Below are 18,439 nucleotides of genomic sequence, written 5' to 3' on the forward strand. Positions count from 1 at the left end.
ACTAATTTTCAAACAATTTCGTTAATTAACACGTTTTTAAAACTATTTAGAAAACTAACATCTCGAGTGCAATAAACTCGATTTTGGAACCTTAAATCGAGTCTGTTAGACTCGTTTTCTACCATTGAAATCGAGTCCGTAGTAATCGATTTCCTTTAAATTGAAATCGAGCGTTACAGACTTAATTTCAGTACTCACTCAACAAGAACAACTCTTCTTCTCCAACAATCAAACACAAAGACCACAGAGAAACAACACAGTCATCAAATCCAAGCAAACCTAGAGACCCACAATGAATCAACAAACCCACTTGATCAATGTCGTGATTACAGCTTGGATGTTGACTCGGAACTTAGAGTCGGACTCGGCGGGCCTTGGCAGTATTGTGTTCAGGTTGACATCCTTGTCCTCTTTGCTGGAGCTAGTAGTGTCGGTTTGGGTGGGTTGAGGTTTTAGTGACGAAGAAGAAGCTTAGACCTCGTAGTGTGGAAATAGTTTCGGTGAGGAACTATATTGAGCCTGTAAGGCTCGATTTCACTTTAAGGAACTCGAGCTTCACAGACTCGAGTTCCATGCTTTGCGAAATACAAAAAACGAGTTTCTTAGACTCGAGTTTCTACAGTGAACTCGAGTCTAACATCCTCTAGATGTTAGTTTATTAAATAGTTTGGAAATGATGCTAACTAACGAATATATTTGAAAAATAGTGTTATATGGCAATTTTGGCTACCTTTGTAAGGTAGCTCCTTTTTTGGAGCTAAAGCTAGCCAAGTCCATCTTTGAAACTAAGGCTGTGTTTGACTTAATATAAAATATTTTCAGAGTGTAAAATATTTTTTAGGTATTTGGGTCTGCTCTTGAAAATCCTCCAAAAATCACATTGTCTATTAATTTCTCATATTTTCACAGCTTCCAAACAAATATTAAAATAGAAAATTCCAAATTGATAAAAAAATCCAATCTTTCTCATATCAGACACCAATCTTGAGGGAGGGAGAGAGAGAGAGAGAGAGGTCAAATCTTAACATGGTGGTAGAGGGAGAAAAATTGGTGGCAGAGGGAGGAAGAGAGAGGATGAGGGAGGAAAAGTTTATCTTGATCCACGGTGAGAGGATCACCCACAGATGGCAGTGGAGTTGGGCATGAATGTAATTCACTTGAAGGTGAAATACAAGTGTAAATGATTTTTACACTTGAAATTTTAAAGTCAACTGAAATTCATTTTCGATTTGACTGAGTTTTTTGCAGCCAACCCATATACAATTGATAGTGTAAAATATTTTTCGTATTTCTTTAACACCGGAAACAAACACAACCTAAGACTAATAAAATCTTTGTTTATTTGTTTGTTTGTATTTTTTTTTTTTTTTTGGTTGGAGCCACCAAAAGTGCACTCCCTTTTTAGGACTTAGCTACAGTACTAAGTCAAGGTGCTTATATCATCATATGTTTCAAAGCTAATCATTTTCCTATATTCAATAAAATTATTCCACAACACATACTTTCAATACCTTGATATTGCTAGTTAAAGGTGAACAAATATCAAATTACTTCTAAATTATCATGTATAATTTATAACAAAAAATTCTTTCTCAGAATGGGAAACATCTCAACATGAACATTCGCGCAAGTATTCATAATACCAAATTGTAATACTTTCTCAAAATGCATGCATTATTTTGACTAAATAAAAACAATTTTTTGGGTTAGAACTTAGAAACGAAACACATTTTGCATGGTCATGGTACTGGTTGGTGGTCAAGCCACTTAGCTTAGACGGAAGTTAAACAATATCAACAAGATGAGTCTTTCAAATATATTAGTTGAATGACAATAACAATTAATCTAGATGGTAAAATATATTAGTGCGTGTCTTTTATCATCTGTGTTGCTTCCATATACTGTAGTGGTAGAAGCAACATCTACTCCAGGATGCGGTTCTTCAACCTAAATACCTAAAAAATGCATACTCTAAGAGCACTTGCAGCAGTGGAGCTAAATAGCTATATAGCTATTTTAGCTCCATCAAAACACCAAAAAGAAGCATGCAACAGTGGAGCTAAATCTATATTTTTTTAGCTTATTGCTACAGTGCACATCTATAGATAGATGTGCACTGTTCATGAGAGCTAAAAAAAAATTTAATTTTTTATTTTGTGTTCACATTACTTTTTTATTGTGGTGTTTTTATTGTAGTGAGATATATTATTTTATTGTGGTAGATATATTATTTTATTGTGATGTTTATATTATTTTATTGTATTGAAAGCTAAAATAGATCCACTGCTGCAGCATGTGTGTAGGTAAAATAGATAAAGTAACTTTTGATGGAGCTAAATTGCTAAATTTTTAGCTCCACTGCTGTGGATGCTCTAAGTTCCCACAAATCAATATTCAAATTTAAATGATGCCATTATGCTAATGTAAGGTGCCACATTACATAGAATTGGACGCTGGACCTAAACTTTACCTTTATATTTGGATGTGACACCGTTTGATTAGTGTTTCTATACATCTTGACTTGATTGTTTAAATGACAGATATCGTAGTTTATGTTGAGTGATATATAAATAGTGAGATAGTAATTTTTTGCGATATCTCAACTATCAATTTTTTAAACTTGTAATTTGTTGTGTCATTCTCCACGGAAACATTAAAAAAAAAAAACCCATTAAAAGGAATTTGGATTCAACTCTTAAAAATGATTGTACTTACAATCTTGCAGGTTTATCTCTCAAATAAACCATATAAATTTACCTAAAAAGACTATAATATTTAAGATGTATCAAATAGGCATTAAAACATATTCTTTTATTAGTTTTTTTTTAAGTATAGGTAAAGTATAGTTGTACATAGGAAAAAAAAATGTTATAAAATTACATACAAGATGACTTAAAAACCACATTCTACAAAATTAAATTTCAACCAAATCCAATCCACAACAGCCTCGAATTTCCTGCTTTATTCTTAGAATGGAGATCTAAAGCATTTGGAATCCACAAGTATACCTCCACACGGAAACATATCAAAATATATATCAATTAAAAAGAATTTGGGTACAATTCTTAAAGATGATTGTACTTACAATCCTGCAGGTTTTGTAAATTTTACAGGTTATGTATATGGATAATTTGCTCAAAAATCATTTCTGAAGTCCCCCAATAGCTACAAACAACATAACCCAAATTTAGTGGAAAATAAAAGTTGCACAATTCTAAGAGTATTAGCTTTGAGAGCTGAGAAACAAACTATATAGCCTAATCTGGGAATACGTTTATTAATTAATTATTAAAAATATTTTTATTTAAATTTTCTAAATATTGTTAAGCATTTTTTTTCATTTAATGTTATATATATATATATATATCAATTTAAGAGTAAAATAAAGTGAATACATATTAGTATTATACTATTATTATTTAGTAATTAATCTAATAATTTAGTATTATAATTAATGTACTTAAAAAATTATAATAAATTTTTTAAAGGGTAAACATGACAGTTTTACAAATAAATATATTTCTCTTTTCATACTTATCAAAAAGTTTGAAATTTGAATTGTCATAATTAAATTCACGGGTTGACTTGTCAGGGCACACTGCCACAAACAAAAATTGTCAGGATAGTGGCGATGGTAACACATGCTACATCTTTTACGGTTTACTTAGTTTTTTTTTTTTTTTGTATATTCTTTATTTCACCCGATTTTCACTTTCCGGTTAAAATCTGATTTTTTTACAGGCTGCATTTAATTATAAAAAAAATTTCATATGGGATGCACCTGCAGCTGTGTCAAGGCTGCACCTGTGCTTCCTAAGATGCCGGTATGGATATGGGTATGATACAACATTTCTTGAAAAACTTATATGCATTTAATTACTTATTAAATATATTTTATTTATGTTTTTTATTATATATTATTAAGCACATAATGATATTTACAATATAGACCAATATCCAAAAGAGTAAATGAAAAATAATAACTAAATAATTGTTTTAACATTGAACCTTGTAATGACAAGTGACACTATCAAATAAGTGTTTAATAAGAGCAAAAACCTCAAAAGGGCAATAGTGACTGCACATACAGTATCTAATCATATTAAAAAATAAAAGAAGAAGAAGAAGAAGAAGAAGTTATCTTTAGTTATTTACTTACTCAGCTAGTGACCCATCAAGAATATTTTTCTCTTCTACAGTCCAATTGTTTGAAATGTGCTCCATGGCCTAGCTTTTGTTTCCTCCTCCTTTAGCTAGCTGCGGAAAATTCTTTGAGAGAGAAAAAATGAGAAGAAATTTTCTTGTGTGTTACTGAAAAAAAAAGGAAAACAATTAGTTCAATGATTGTTTGAGTGAGAAACGTTGACATTTTCGTTATCGCTTTTGGCTCTTAAGAATAGGAATGACAACGGGTCGGGTTCGGGGCAGGTTTCTTTATGCTCGAACCCGACCCGCGGGATTGACTCCGAAACCTGAACCCGCCCTGTTTATTAAACGGGTTTTTTTTTTCTAACTCCAAACTAGCCCCGTCGGGCTCCACGGGTCCCATGGGCCACGCCACCTCAAGCCCAATCAAAAAAAAAAAAATTGTTTGAAACATAAACCATCACAAGAACAATGCAAAACAAAGTAAAAGCACAAAAATTCTGCTCAATACTACTGATCAGAGTCTAAGACCATAAATACAGATCAGATTCTTCATAAAAAAAAAAAACAAAAAATACAAATCAAATCAGAGTCTATGCCTACCTCTATTTCAACCCCTCCAAAACTCCAAAAATAGAACCATGAAAAACCCCCCAACAGATCAAAGTTTAAGACCTTAAATATAGATCAGAACTTTCATTAAAAAAAAAAAAAAAAAGATCAGATCAGTCTAAGCCTACCACTATTTCAACTCCTCCAAAACTTTAAAAACAGAACCAAAAAAAAAAAAAAAAAATCCCTCCTTTTTCCAATCAAGGCGAGGTGAGAGAGGAAGGGAGAAAGGAGTGGTGTCTGCAGCGAGGTGGAGGAGTGAGTGGCATTTGCAGCGAGATGGAGGAGTGAGCGGCGTGGTGAAGGAGGAGCTAGCAATCTCTGCGGCAAGGTGAGGGATGAGTGAGTGGCTAGGTGGATGAGTGAGCAACTTGGTGAGGGAGGCAAGGACCGACGAGATCGGTGAGGTGGAAGAGGGACTGGTAGCAGCAAGTGAGAGAGAGAGTGAAGGAGAGGGAGGGGTGGCTGAGAGTGAAGGAGAGAGAGGTGGCTGAGAGGTGAGAAAAATTAGGGTTAGGTGTTTTTTGAAGTGATAAAATAGTATTTATACCTAGGTTTTTAATTTTTTTAATAATATTATATATACGGGTCGGGTTTGGGCCGGGTATGCATAATGCCCTAACTCGACCCGAACCCACTACGAGTTAAGTTTATAAAATCAAATCCGCCCCATTTACTTTGTGGGTTGGGTAAAACTCGACCCATTAGGGTCGGACCAGGTCGAGTACTCGCGGGTCGGGGTTTTTTTGCCATCCCTACTTAAGAACCGTTTATAAAACAGTATGATTCCAAATAGAGAATTAACACATGGGTTAATTAAACAAAACAATTGTCAAATAAGGATGATAATTACATCATCATCAAATTAGTGGTGTTCCTATAGGGTTTATAATTTGGGATTTGGGTTAGGTCTAGTACACTGGACTTGTTGAGATGATGACATGTAACTAAAAGTAGGCATATGTCACCATCTCAAAGGGTCTAATGCAGCTGGACACTTGACCCACGCTTTACCCTTTGTTCGGGAGCCTTTTTTCGGTTGCTCGGCCACGTGTTCTTTGCTGGAGGGGTGACTTTGCTAGGCCCGAGTTATGTTTGGGGAGTTGCATCCAGAACTCAACATTGGGCTACGTGGTCCAATGGCTACTGGCGTTCTTTTAAGCTTACAAAACCATTAAAGCCAAAATCTAAAAATCATGATAATGGTTGAATAAATATATAATATGTGTTTGATATAATAGTTTTGATTAATAGTCATAATAGTATTTGAAATAAAGTAATATGTATTTAAAGATGAAGTAATCATGTATTCAATGATGTAAATTTAAAGATATGGAAGCAGAGTCACTTATCTTTGATGGTTTGTAGCTCCAGTTGTATAGCATCAATGAGTTGACAGCATTCCAGCAGAATGACTCCAGCGGTAGAGAGGCAGTTTGCCATGATAACTTCAATATTGAAAGGGAAATAAAGGTGCAACTTGAGGGAGAGAGAGTATGTCTAGCTATTTGTAGAGGTTGGTTAAGCTTGTTCCTCTTATTATGCACTTAAATGAGTTTCCTCCTTGACAATGCTCTTTTAGTTATTGTGAAGTTATGAATAGTGTTGCCTTTCATGAGAAGGGCTTTTGTATGGAGTATTTGTGCTTTCTAAGAGAAGGGCTTTGCGTAAGATGGATTTGTGTCTTCCATGAGAAGGGCTCTGATATGAGATCTTGGTGCCTTTTAGGAGAAAGGTTTTAATATTAGAAGCTTATGCCTTCCATGAGAAGGAATTTTATAAGAAAGGTGGAGAAGAGTATTGAGATGTGTTTATGGGCAGCAAAACAGTTGGATTTCAGAGTGAGAAAGTATGAGAGTGGAGCTTAGAAGAGATGTGGTGTATTATACGTAATGGTGTAGTAAGCGTGTATAGGATTGTGTGAGAGAAATGGAGAAAGATATGTTTAGAGATATAGGCAGCAAGACAAATGTATTTTCTGAATATAGAGAGTGAGAGAATGGGCATAAGAGAGTAATGGTGTTGTAGTGTGTTTAGAAATGCTACTAGGATTTTCTGCTAGAGGATAGATAAGGGCTTATAAAGGGTAGTCATGAGTTAAGGGTTGAAGAGTTTAACTCCTAATTTAGAAACTAAAAACTAAGAAGCTCAGAACTTCATTAAGAACTTAAGAAGATATTTAGAGGGAGAGAAAATAGAAAAGTTTATGAGAGAGTTGTTCTTCTCTGTTGGTGTGTCTTGAGGTGTTGATAAAGGGCTTTATTTATAGTTGAGTTTAAGGGGGTATTTAGCAAAGAATCTCAGCCAAAATCTATCCCAATTAGTAATAAATCTTCTGAAAATCCATCGTAGGATTTGGTCTAAAATAGTATGTTTAGCTTTAAGATGTTCTTGCTGTTTTAGGTAATAGCTGCTAGAGGAAAGAGTAGCAGAAAATGAAAGTATTTCAGCAAGAAAAAGATAGTTTCTTTAGTTGGTATTGATTTTTAGCCAAATAAGGAAAATTTTTAATTTCAAGGCTGCTGGGTCTGTTGTTACAACTGTTCAGAAAAACCTAACCTAGCTGTCAAACGCTATCCTAGCTGTCATAAGACAACTGTTCCTTGCGGAAGAAGCAGATGAGGTCAGCTGGATGATGTCAGGTTACTGGAGAGAATATTCAACATTTATTTCATGGGTTTGGTTGAAAATGGTAAGATCTCTTTTAAGGGTATCTTGCTATTTTGGGAATAGCAGCTGGCTGCTGGGATTTTAGCATTAAATGGCTGGTGATATCACTTTCAGCCAGGTGTCAAGTGTTGAACTCATTGCTGGTGTTCTGCTGGGAATATTTCCTTTTTTGGGTGTTTGTATTTTTGGTCCAAGATTTTATTACAACACATTTTTAGCAAGTAATAGAATGATTGATTGATAGTTAATGAAGCTTTAGAGGTCTAGTCAAGATCTCATTGTGTTGTGACTTAATCTTGGTAAGCAAGAAGAGCATTTAATGCTTTGCTCTAGCAGCTGGTAGAGGAATATTTGGTCTGATTGTGGCAGATAGCAACTGGATATTAGAGATATCATGAATATTCTATATATTTGGAGATTAAAGATAGACAATCAGATTAGGCCATGTGTTTGAGTTGGATTTTAGCTGAAAGTAATAATATAGTTTATGTAGAATAATATAATTAAGTTTCTAAATTTGGTATAGGAACAGCTGGGGATTGAATGAATAGTTATTTTATCAACATTTAGATAGCTGAAGTTTTTGAGTGTTTGTTATATGATGAATATTAAGTTTTAGGAAAAGAGCAATAAGGAATTTTATCATTTTAAGTGCAATGTGATAAGAGATGCTTACCATATGTTACCCACTACACATGGACTCATCAAGGTTCAGGGAGTTGGAGAAGACATGCCAAGTAATATGTTTCTTTTATCAACTTTAAACCGCTGGAGCTTATTGGACGTACCTCTTAGCCCTCCAAACCACGACTCCCAATGTTTCCCCAAAGAGACTCATGAGCTTGGATCATAAGTCAAATATGAGATGACATACCTTGGGTTTTGTTGTCATTCTGTGTATATATGGGTTTTTGTTGGAGAAGCTGCTTTCCATGAATATAAGAGAGGTAATATGGGCCGTGAGCTTTGATTCATTGCTTGAGCCTGATCCATATATTGATGTTGATGATGTTGTGGGGTTATGGTCCTAGTTGATGAAGAGGAAATGTGGACCATGAATCCGCCTCTTGAAGTAAGGATTTTGTGAGCCATGTGAGCCCAATCCATGTAATTGAATAAGATATGAGCTTATTTTGGGCTTTAAAGAGATTTACACAAAAAGATCAATAATATGTTCATGTAGCGTGGGTTGCCAATGAAGTAGTGCCATGTGGGGCGAAAAAAGAGTCCTCAACACCCTTATATTTAAATGTGACGCCGTTTTGATATTAGTGCTTCTATGCGACTAGACTTGATTGTTTAAATGAGAAACATCGTGGTTTATGTTGAGTTGATTGATTTATAAAGAGTGAGTATAGTTGGGATATAAAATCACTCTTTGTTATGATATAGAGAGAGATTTGAGGTCCAAAGGATTGTACTTCAATTAATATTAAAATTCATTCTTTTTTTTATAAAATATTATTATTTAGTTTTTGCCATTTTTTTGGGATATAGTTTTTCTTTTTTAATTTTTTGAGAATCATTTCCTTTTTTTTAATCTCCCTTCAACTTGTTGTTTTTGGGTTAATCCATGTTTAATCATATCTTATTAGGTTTTAATCTATATTTTGATTTGTTTATTTATTAAATCTGAGTTTGATATTTGTACTTGATACATGGCAATTTATGTGATTGTATGTCATAACAAAAATTTGCAATAATTTTATAACACCTATAGTGTAAAGTTGTGATTTACAACTATATTTTATATTGGCTTTATTCATGACAAAAAGTGTTGTAATTGCATAAATTTGTTTCCTTGTATTTTTGTGGGATTTTATTGTATTGGGTTTAGTATTAAGTTGGTGAAGACTCAAGCTTAATTGAAGATCAGTGCATTTCGCGGCTAGCTCGCGGGAAGTTCGCGAGAAGGGTTCTGTGAAAAGAGCATGTGAGAAACACATGACTGGAAGCTGAAGAGTCATGCCAGGCTGTGAATTTCGTGAGTATTTTGCGAGTAAGACCTTCCCACGAGATACCTGAGAAACTTTTTGCTTGGAAGATTTTTAAGTATGACTGTCTTACCCTTCACACATACTATATATATCCTCATTACCCACAAAAGTACGAGAGGCCATTCAGAGAGAAAAACCCTAGATAGGTTTTCAACAACACACACACACACCCATCTTTTAGAAAGAGAGCTACCCATCTTTAGTGAGAAATCATTGTAGCCTCTTCTCATTCCCTCTCTCATTGTCATACATTGAGAGAAGATTTGTACCCAAACACAATCCATACCTTTTTAGAGTGTAGTGAGTGTTTTGGAGCTTGGGAAGCTTTGGGGATTTGCCAAAAGAAGCCGGTGAGGCTTGGCGGATGCAATAGGGCATATTGCGGGATCCGAAAAGCTAGACAAGACACGGTTTCGAGAAGCCTTGTAGGAGTAGGAGCTTGGAGGGCTTAGGTACATTGGGTAGATTAGGCTTGGAGGGTCTCTTACTATTCGTGTATCCCAACTTATTGTCTAGTGGATCGATTTACCGCTTGGAGGGCAACAGAGAGATTTTTCGCCGAGTTCTTCGGTTTCCTCGTTGATAACACAACGCCGTATTATCTTGTGTTTGCATTTCTCTTCCCTTACTCTTGTGCTTTATTTTTATTTTTTGTTGTTCATGTTTATGCACTAGAGTAGTATCAGTTGATTGCGCTTCATTTACTCTTGTTCCGCACTTCGATAAGTTAGAGTAAAATCAATCGAGCTGTAATTTATTTTTTTTTGGGGTCTAAACAGCTCTTGTGTTTTTAACACAAATCCAAACTTTCAATTGGTATCAGAGCGGGTACACTTGTTTTGATTTCATTACCTAGGTGTGATCCTTGACCCCTTGTGTGTTTTGCCATGGATAGTGTTTTGTATGCTTCTATGGATGTCGTTGATTGTAACATGTCATGTGTTTGTGAAAATGCCTCTATAAGTGTTTATCCACATGATTGTGATGCCATGTTACATGAATCTTTGGATGTTGTTGATATTCCAAACATCAAACTCTTGAAGAAAGAAGCTAAGAAATTTCATAAGAATTTGAGCAAGTTTCATTGTGAAAATGATGATTTGATTGCTAAGCTCAATGAATCCAATAAATTGGTTGAAAAGTATACGAAGCTTGCTGAAAGTTTTCTTGAAAAGCTGAAAGAGTTTGAACGTTTGAATATAGACTTGGATGCTAAACTTGTTTTGTCTAACAAACTTGTTGATGAGCTAAAATGTGAAAATGAATCTCTTAAGATGCATGCCAAGTGTTTGATTGCCGAACCTATTGCTAAAAAGGATGAAAATATTTGTTGCGATCATGTTGTGGTACCTGATTTTGTGCCTATTGTGTGTTTTATCTCAAAAGACAAATCGGTGTACATTCCTTCACACAAAAGAAATCAAAAGATGGAGAGAAAGGCTCTTAAGCCAAAGCTTCCATTTAAGTCTCAATCTAAGGTTTTAATTGGAGCTAAGTTTGTTCCTACTTGCCACTATTGCGGTGGGATTGATCACATAAGATCTCAATGTTCCATGTTGAAGAAAGAACAAAATCATGTTATTATATCGCTCCCTAAAAAGCCTAGTGGACCTAAACCCAGTGTTTGACACCATTGTGGTGCCTTTGATCATCTTAGACCTTATTGCTCTAAGTTTCAAGCTCTAAAAGAATCAAAAGAAAAGATAAACTTGAGCTTTTTGGAAGTTGTGCTATGAAAACTAAACTAGTTTTGGGAGAAAATGGTAAGTTGTTGAAGAAAGTTTTTGATATTCTTACCTCCTTGTCTATATGCATCTCTAGTTCTCATTCTTCCAACTCTCGTCTCACTTCTTATGAGGCATTCATTCCATACAATCGTTCCATTTGGATGAGGAAGGGTTCCTATGGTTGAGCTTTTGCTCATTTGGTCCTTGTTCTAACTCTTTCGATCTTTGTAGGACCTTTCATGCATTAGATGCATCATTGTTATGCATTTGTGCATCATGTATCTCTTTATATGCATTGTTTTTGTTGTTTTTGTTTTGATCTTACTTTTATGTTTTATTTTTGTGTGAGTAAAAATTTCAAAATCACATAAAAAATGAAAAATTCAAAAAGTTTGATCGTATATGTTTGAGCACATATCATATGTGAGTTTGGCCTAGTACCTTCGTACTAATGGCGTAGTGCATTTACGAGCTTAGCTTGTTTTGTATGCATATCTATCTTTGTGGGAAAAATCTTGAAATCTATATGTGATTGTTGTAAATCGATCTTCAAGCTTGTCATGAATGATTAGTCAATAGTCTTGTTGGTTTTGATACATGCATAGACTTGTGCCTATATCTTTTCTCACATTTGTATGTTTTTGTTTAAAGAGCTCAACAAATGTCAAATCTCGAAAAGAGATATTGAATTGCAAAAGCTATCGCACATATTAGTATTTGACTAGGAAAAATGGAAAGCAACTTGTATTGAAATGTATGGTGCCTTAAAAAGCCAAAGGCTCACTCACAAAGTTGAAATATCAAAAATTTCAGGTATCAATCTCAAAATGAGATGTAATTGTTCAAAAATGATCAAATGTTATGATTTGCAAAGAAGCCAAGTGAAAAGCTTCAAAGATTTGTAATCATTTTCTTGTGGGAGATCATATATGTTCATTTTTATAATTGAGATAGTTCACTTAACTTAGTAGTTGTGTATGATTTGATTGAATTGATCATTGAAGCTTCACTCTAGACTAATGACTATTCCACACTTATTTCACACACACAACACAAACGTTTAATGTTCAATGAATGCCTATTTCATTTGTGTGTTTGTACATGTTCAAATGTGATGTGTGTGTGCTCAACTATATGTGGAACAAACCAAAAAGATTTTTGCTCTTTTTGTTAACTTTTGGAAGTGATTTGTATCACTTATGTTTTTCAAAGTTTTTCAAGTTATTTTTTGTGAAAAACATGTTTTCTAGGTGTTTTCGTGATGTAAGCTCAGTCATGAGTTAAAATGTCCAATTCTCAAGTTTTTCAGCTTTGGACAGAGAGTTTCGCGACTATTTCGTGAGTAAGGCTTACTAGCGAAATACCAGCGAAACTTCCCACAAAAATTTCCAGATCAGCTTTTAAAGGGCATTTCGTGGGTCATTTGTTTTAAACGTCACCCATCTTTTCCCAAACCCCTATTTTAATGTTTCTACATCAAAACCTAACTAAATTCAATTGTTTTTCATTCCATTAATATCTTTAAGGCAATCTTTAACTATTTTCATTGATTAAAAGGAAAAAGTTTCTCTCCAAACTAGTTTGGAGAGAAACCCTTCAAACTTATGAAATATTTTTATATTGAGTGTGAAATTTGAAAATCTAACCGTTGGATTACATGTTCTTATTATATTATTCATGCTTGCAAAATTTCAAGAAAATAAAAAATCAATTGCTATGTCATCAAACAAATATTAAAATTTCAAGTTTTTGTAATATAAAATTGTGTATAAAAAATAAGTTCATTGATCAAATAGTAAATAAAATCCGATTTAAACGAAATTTGATATGCATATTAAGAACATAAGGAACATGAGATTCAACGGTTAGATTTTCAAAATTCACACTTAAAAAAAAGATATATGATAAGTTTGAAGGGTTTCTCTTCAAACTAGTTTGGAGAGAAACTTTGTTCTTTTGATCCTTAGATTATGTTTTTAGGGGTTTTATGTTTATAGTTGAGATTTTTTCAAATGAGAGTAGGAAAACTTAATTTTTGTTAATCTTTTTGATTGGGCTTTGTTTTAAATGATGTTTTGCTTTGGATGTTGGCCCCTTGTGGCAAAAATAACATGTATTTAGGCAAGATTTTCATATGTTCTTGCATTGTTTAACATACATGTGTAGTGTGTGCACTCTAAGTGTTTGATAAAATACCCAAATGCCATTTTCTCACTGTTTTGGACTCCGATGAGTACCAATTTTTGGGGATCACCATAATTATTCATGTTTATCATGTTTTTATCATTGGTGGTGATTTTTATACACTTTGCCCCGTGAGTGCTTATTCATGCATTGGTCATGCATCTCACATGCACATTAGATGCATATCAGACGCACCTTTGCTGCACATACTTTAACACTTGACATGTTTTGCATTCACTCATGCTAGTTAAATCTTTTTAGACCTTTTAGCACATATAACATGTTCTTGTGTCTATGTCATGCCTAGGTTTATATCATGTTTCATCATCCTTAGCATGTCATGTTTACTTTATACTTTGTAGCATTTTTTTGATATTTTTATCTTTTGTTTGAACTTCATTTTCTCATTCATCTTGCACCCTTCATGCATCATACCCTTGTTCATATCTTCTTTTCTTTCCCTCCTTCCTCTTGCTTCACTTGTCTATTCGTGACAAAAAGGGGGAGAGTATACTAAAGAGTATACCGATGTGTTTCATCATTTCTATATGACTCATGTGCACATTCTTAGGGGGAGAAAGTCTACCTCGTGCACATTCGTAGGGGGAGAAAGCCATAGGGGAGATGCATATGCTAAGGGGGAGAAGACAACTTTTATGAGAAAACCTTGTTTTACTTTGTTTTACATTATGCTTGTTTTCTCGTTGTTTTATGGTGCTTTGAGTTACTTTTAGTTTTAGTATTTATGCTTTGTTGCTCTCATTGCATCATGTTTATGTATTAGAACACACTTGTGCCCTTGTTAGATCTTGTATTCTTGATGCAAATACCTTTTGTGTTTTGCATTGGTTTTGTGTTGGACATGCATATATCCTTATGTCTTTGTGCTTTAATGATTGCATGCTAGGATGATCATTTACTTTGCTATATGATCATTGTAGTCATTTCCATATGACTGTCATGTGTATGATCAAGTTGCTCATATGTTTCACATCATGTTTACTTTATTGTATTTTACTTGTTACATTATACTTGTTCTTTTATTACTTGCTTTATCTTGAGGGTCTAATGTGTTTTGTGCAAGTGTTTCAGGTTACAAGTACATATGTTCCAAGTGCTTCACAGCTACTAGATTTAGGTGTGAGTGAGTCTTGCCATTGTTTCCAAACTCACGTTTAAGTCTAGAGTCTATTATAGGATGTTTTGTTACGGAATAGCTAAAGGGGGAGATTGTAAAGTTGTGATTTACAATTATGTTTTATGTTGGCTTTATTCCATGACAAAAAGTGTTGTAATTGCATAAATTTGTTTCCTTGTATTTTTGTGGGATTTTATTGTATTGGGTTTATTATTAAGTTGGTGGAAACTCAAGCTTAATTGAAGTTTAGTGCATTTCAAGACTAGCTCGCGGGAAGTTCGCGAAAAGGGTTCTCGCGAAAAGAGCATGTGAGAAGCACATGACTGGAAACTGAAGAGTCATGCCAGGCTGTCAATTTCGCGAGTATTTTACGGGTAAGGCCTTCTCGCGAGATACCCGCGAAACTCTCTACCTAGAGGATTTTTAAGTGTGACTTTCTTACCCTTCACCCATACTATATATACCCTCATTTCCTCACAAAAGTATGAGAGGTCATTCAGAGAGAAAAACCCTAGATAGGTTTTCAACAACACAAACACCCATCTTTTAGAGAGAAAGCTACCCATCCTTAGTGAGAAATCATTGTAGCATCTTCTCATTCCCTCTCCCATTGTCATACCTTGAGAGGAGATTTGTACCCAAACACAACCCACACATTTTCAGAGTGTAGTGAGTGTTTTGGAGTTTGGGAAGCTTTGGGGATTTGCTAAAAGAAGCTGGTGGGGATTGGCAGATGCAATCTGGCGTATTGCGGGATCTGGAAAGCTAGACAAGACACGGTTCCGAGAAGCCTTTTTGGCGTAGGAGCTTAGAGGGCTTAGGTACATTGGGTAGATTAGGCTTGGAGGATCTCTTTCTATTTGTGTATCTCAACTTATTGTCTAGTGGATCGATTTACTGCTTGGAAGGTGGCGTAGAGGGTTTTCGTCAAGTTTTTCGGTTTCCTCTTCGATAACACATCTTCGTGTTATCTTGTGTTTGCATCTCTCTTCTCTTACTCTTGTGCTTTATTTTTATTGCTTGTTGTTCATGTTTATGCACTATAGTAGTATCGGTTGATTGCGCTTCATTTACTCTTATTCCGCACTTAGATAAGTTAGAGTAAAATCAACTGAGCCGTAATTTTTTTTTGGGGTCTAAACAGCTTTTGTATTTTTAATACAAATTCGAGCTTTCATATAGTTTTCTTACCTGCTCAGACCTAATCCTTCCACATTTGGTATTTAAATTTGTATAATGGCACACGTTCTCCGCCACTGACAATCAACCACCTTGGAATTGGAATACAAATTGAAATACAAATCTCTTGTCCCACTTTTTTGTATTCTACTTTATGTTTTACTAATCACGACTTGCCACAAATTCTGAGTTGTAATAAAAATTGTGCCAAAAAAATTGTGTCCCTAGATCATCTCCAATTTATATAAAATACATTTTCCTTTTCCTGTAGAACATCTTTCCATCCTCCAAATATACCAAAATATTTGTAAATTTTATGTTGCATGATAAAATCAGCCTTAATCATTAGCCTCTAATTAAATTGTAATAAATTTTATATTAGACCTAAATTACTTTTTTAAATAATTAAGAGCTTGTTTGGTAAGAGAATTTAAATTATATTTTTTGTTTTGCAAACCATAAAATGGTGGGTCCCACACTTGAATATATTGTTTGGTTGATGTTCTCTAAATACAGTTTTTAGAAAGTGTATCATATTTTCCTTGTTTAGAACAAGATTTAGAAAACAACTGAGAGGACGTTTTCAAGATATAGAAAATATTTTAATTGAATAATTGTAAATAAATTTAAAACATTGGACCCCTTAGATTTTTCAAATTTCTCCTATCTCTTAAATTAAGGAGTTTATCTTTATCATAAAAAAATTCTTACACTTCAAGTTTGAAACGGATCGTTATATTAAAAAAAATGATCAAAAATAGACCCAAACATCTTTTTTTTTTTTTTTTTTTTTTTCAATATTTTGAAATTTATTCTTAAAAGTGGGAGCCAAACACTTAAGTATAAAAATCATTATCTAAAAAACTTGTTTCAATTTCAATATTTTGAAAATTGTTTTCATAATGTTTTGAAACAAAAATCCTTTTACTGTACAAACCCTAAATTAGACAATATCCAGATCCAAGTTGCAAAAAGAAACTCTCCTAACCCTATTTTTTTTTTTTATTATCATCCAGTATTGAGCTTTTTGTTCAATCCTATCTGACAATTGGAGCATTAAATTTATATAATGTTTAAGTCTGATTGTTGTATCCCCTGCAAACACATTATCTACCCTTTCTAATTTAGTTGTAGAAGACTCTGAGGAATCACATGTAGCCAAATCCTCCAACTAGGACAGGTGTTGTGGCCAACCCAAACTTAGCTTATGCTTTCCATCTGACCTTCCTTGCAGCTTTAGGGCCTAGCGTTTGTGTGTGTGTGTGTGTGTGTGTGAGAGAGAGAGAGAGAGAGAGAGAGAGAGAGAGAGAGAGAAGTTACAAGCACATGGGATTGAAAGAAACACCATAACATCTGAATAAAGAGAGAGTGTGGGGGAGATGGTGGGTGCTTATTGACCATTGATACAAATACCTGGTTCAATTTGGTTTGTAAGATACATAGACAGTTGAGGGAGAAAGGTGAATGGCTAATCTGGAGAGAAAAGGGTATCAAACTAAAATTTTAATTAATAAAAAAATTGGTAAGGTGTAAAATTGTGTGGCGTCAAAATATTAGGTGTCAAAATTTCATGAGGAAAAGTAAGAGTCAGGTGCTTCGGTTTTACATTATATTAGTCGCTAATTCGTGCGATGCACAAGATAGTTAAATAAAAATTAAAAGTATTTCTTTTGCTTAAAGGTTTATGACTTAACTTAAAAAAATGTATAACTTGAAAATGAATGAAAATAAGTAATTTTTTGTTCAATATAATGGCTTAGAATTTTTTTTTTCTTTCATATCATTGGTTCCACATAACACATCCTGACAAAGGTTATGCTATGGTAATGACTTCACACAATACTCAACTGCAATTAAATCTACTATCCACCATCAATTTAATCTATGTTATCTTCATAGTAGATCTACAAATTACATTCTCATATCCTCCATCATTTAGAAGGTAATTGAAGTAATGATTGTACGTAATGTATACATTTTATTTTTTTACAATATAAAATAATTATTAAAACAATTAAAATAAAATCTAATGTTCTGGAAATTTTTTGAAATAGAATTTTAAATTTCTTAAAACTTAGTTAATAGAGTTTATATTTTACCTAAAAGTGAAATATTACAATTAATGAGAATTTAATCATTTTTTGCAAAGAAAAGATTACCACAGGCCCAAATTTTATTTTGTAGCATAGATATTACAGTTTAATCTGTACCATGTGTAATACGTTAGTCCATTATAATAGTTCGAAATATCCTAATACCTATCTATATGAGTTTTCTTTTTAATGATGCCATAAAGGATGGAGTTTAATAAAAGTCATTTAAGATTCAAAGTATCCAAGAAATTGTTTAAAAAAAAAAATGTAATTTCAAAATTATTTTAATTGTAAATTTTTTTAATCATAAAATAGATTCTATCTAAACTCTAAAGGAAAGCATTTGGAATGATCACATTACTGATACCATATCATGATGATTGCAAATAACAATATTATTATTCATGATTAATAGATGAACAATGAAACTATGAATTAACAATTTAACAATTCAAATACCAAGTTTAAACTACAACAACGCATATACAGAAGACTCCAAATATTGGAACATATGTCTTCTGCCATTTTCATTATTCAATCAAAACCAAAGTTTCGAAGATAATTCCAATTCAATTAAATCCAATACATACATATACATGAACATAAAGAATTCCAAAAATAAAAACAACAATCTCCAAAAGCCTTTGCCTAATACAGTCACTATTTTTTTTTTTTAATTCAAATTGTGCGTTC

The sequence above is a fragment of the Castanea sativa genome, chromosome 4 (assembly GCF_040712315.1).
Source record: "Castanea sativa cultivar Marrone di Chiusa Pesio chromosome 4, ASM4071231v1".
NCBI lineage: Eukaryota > Viridiplantae > Streptophyta > Magnoliopsida > Fagales > Fagaceae > Castanea > Castanea sativa.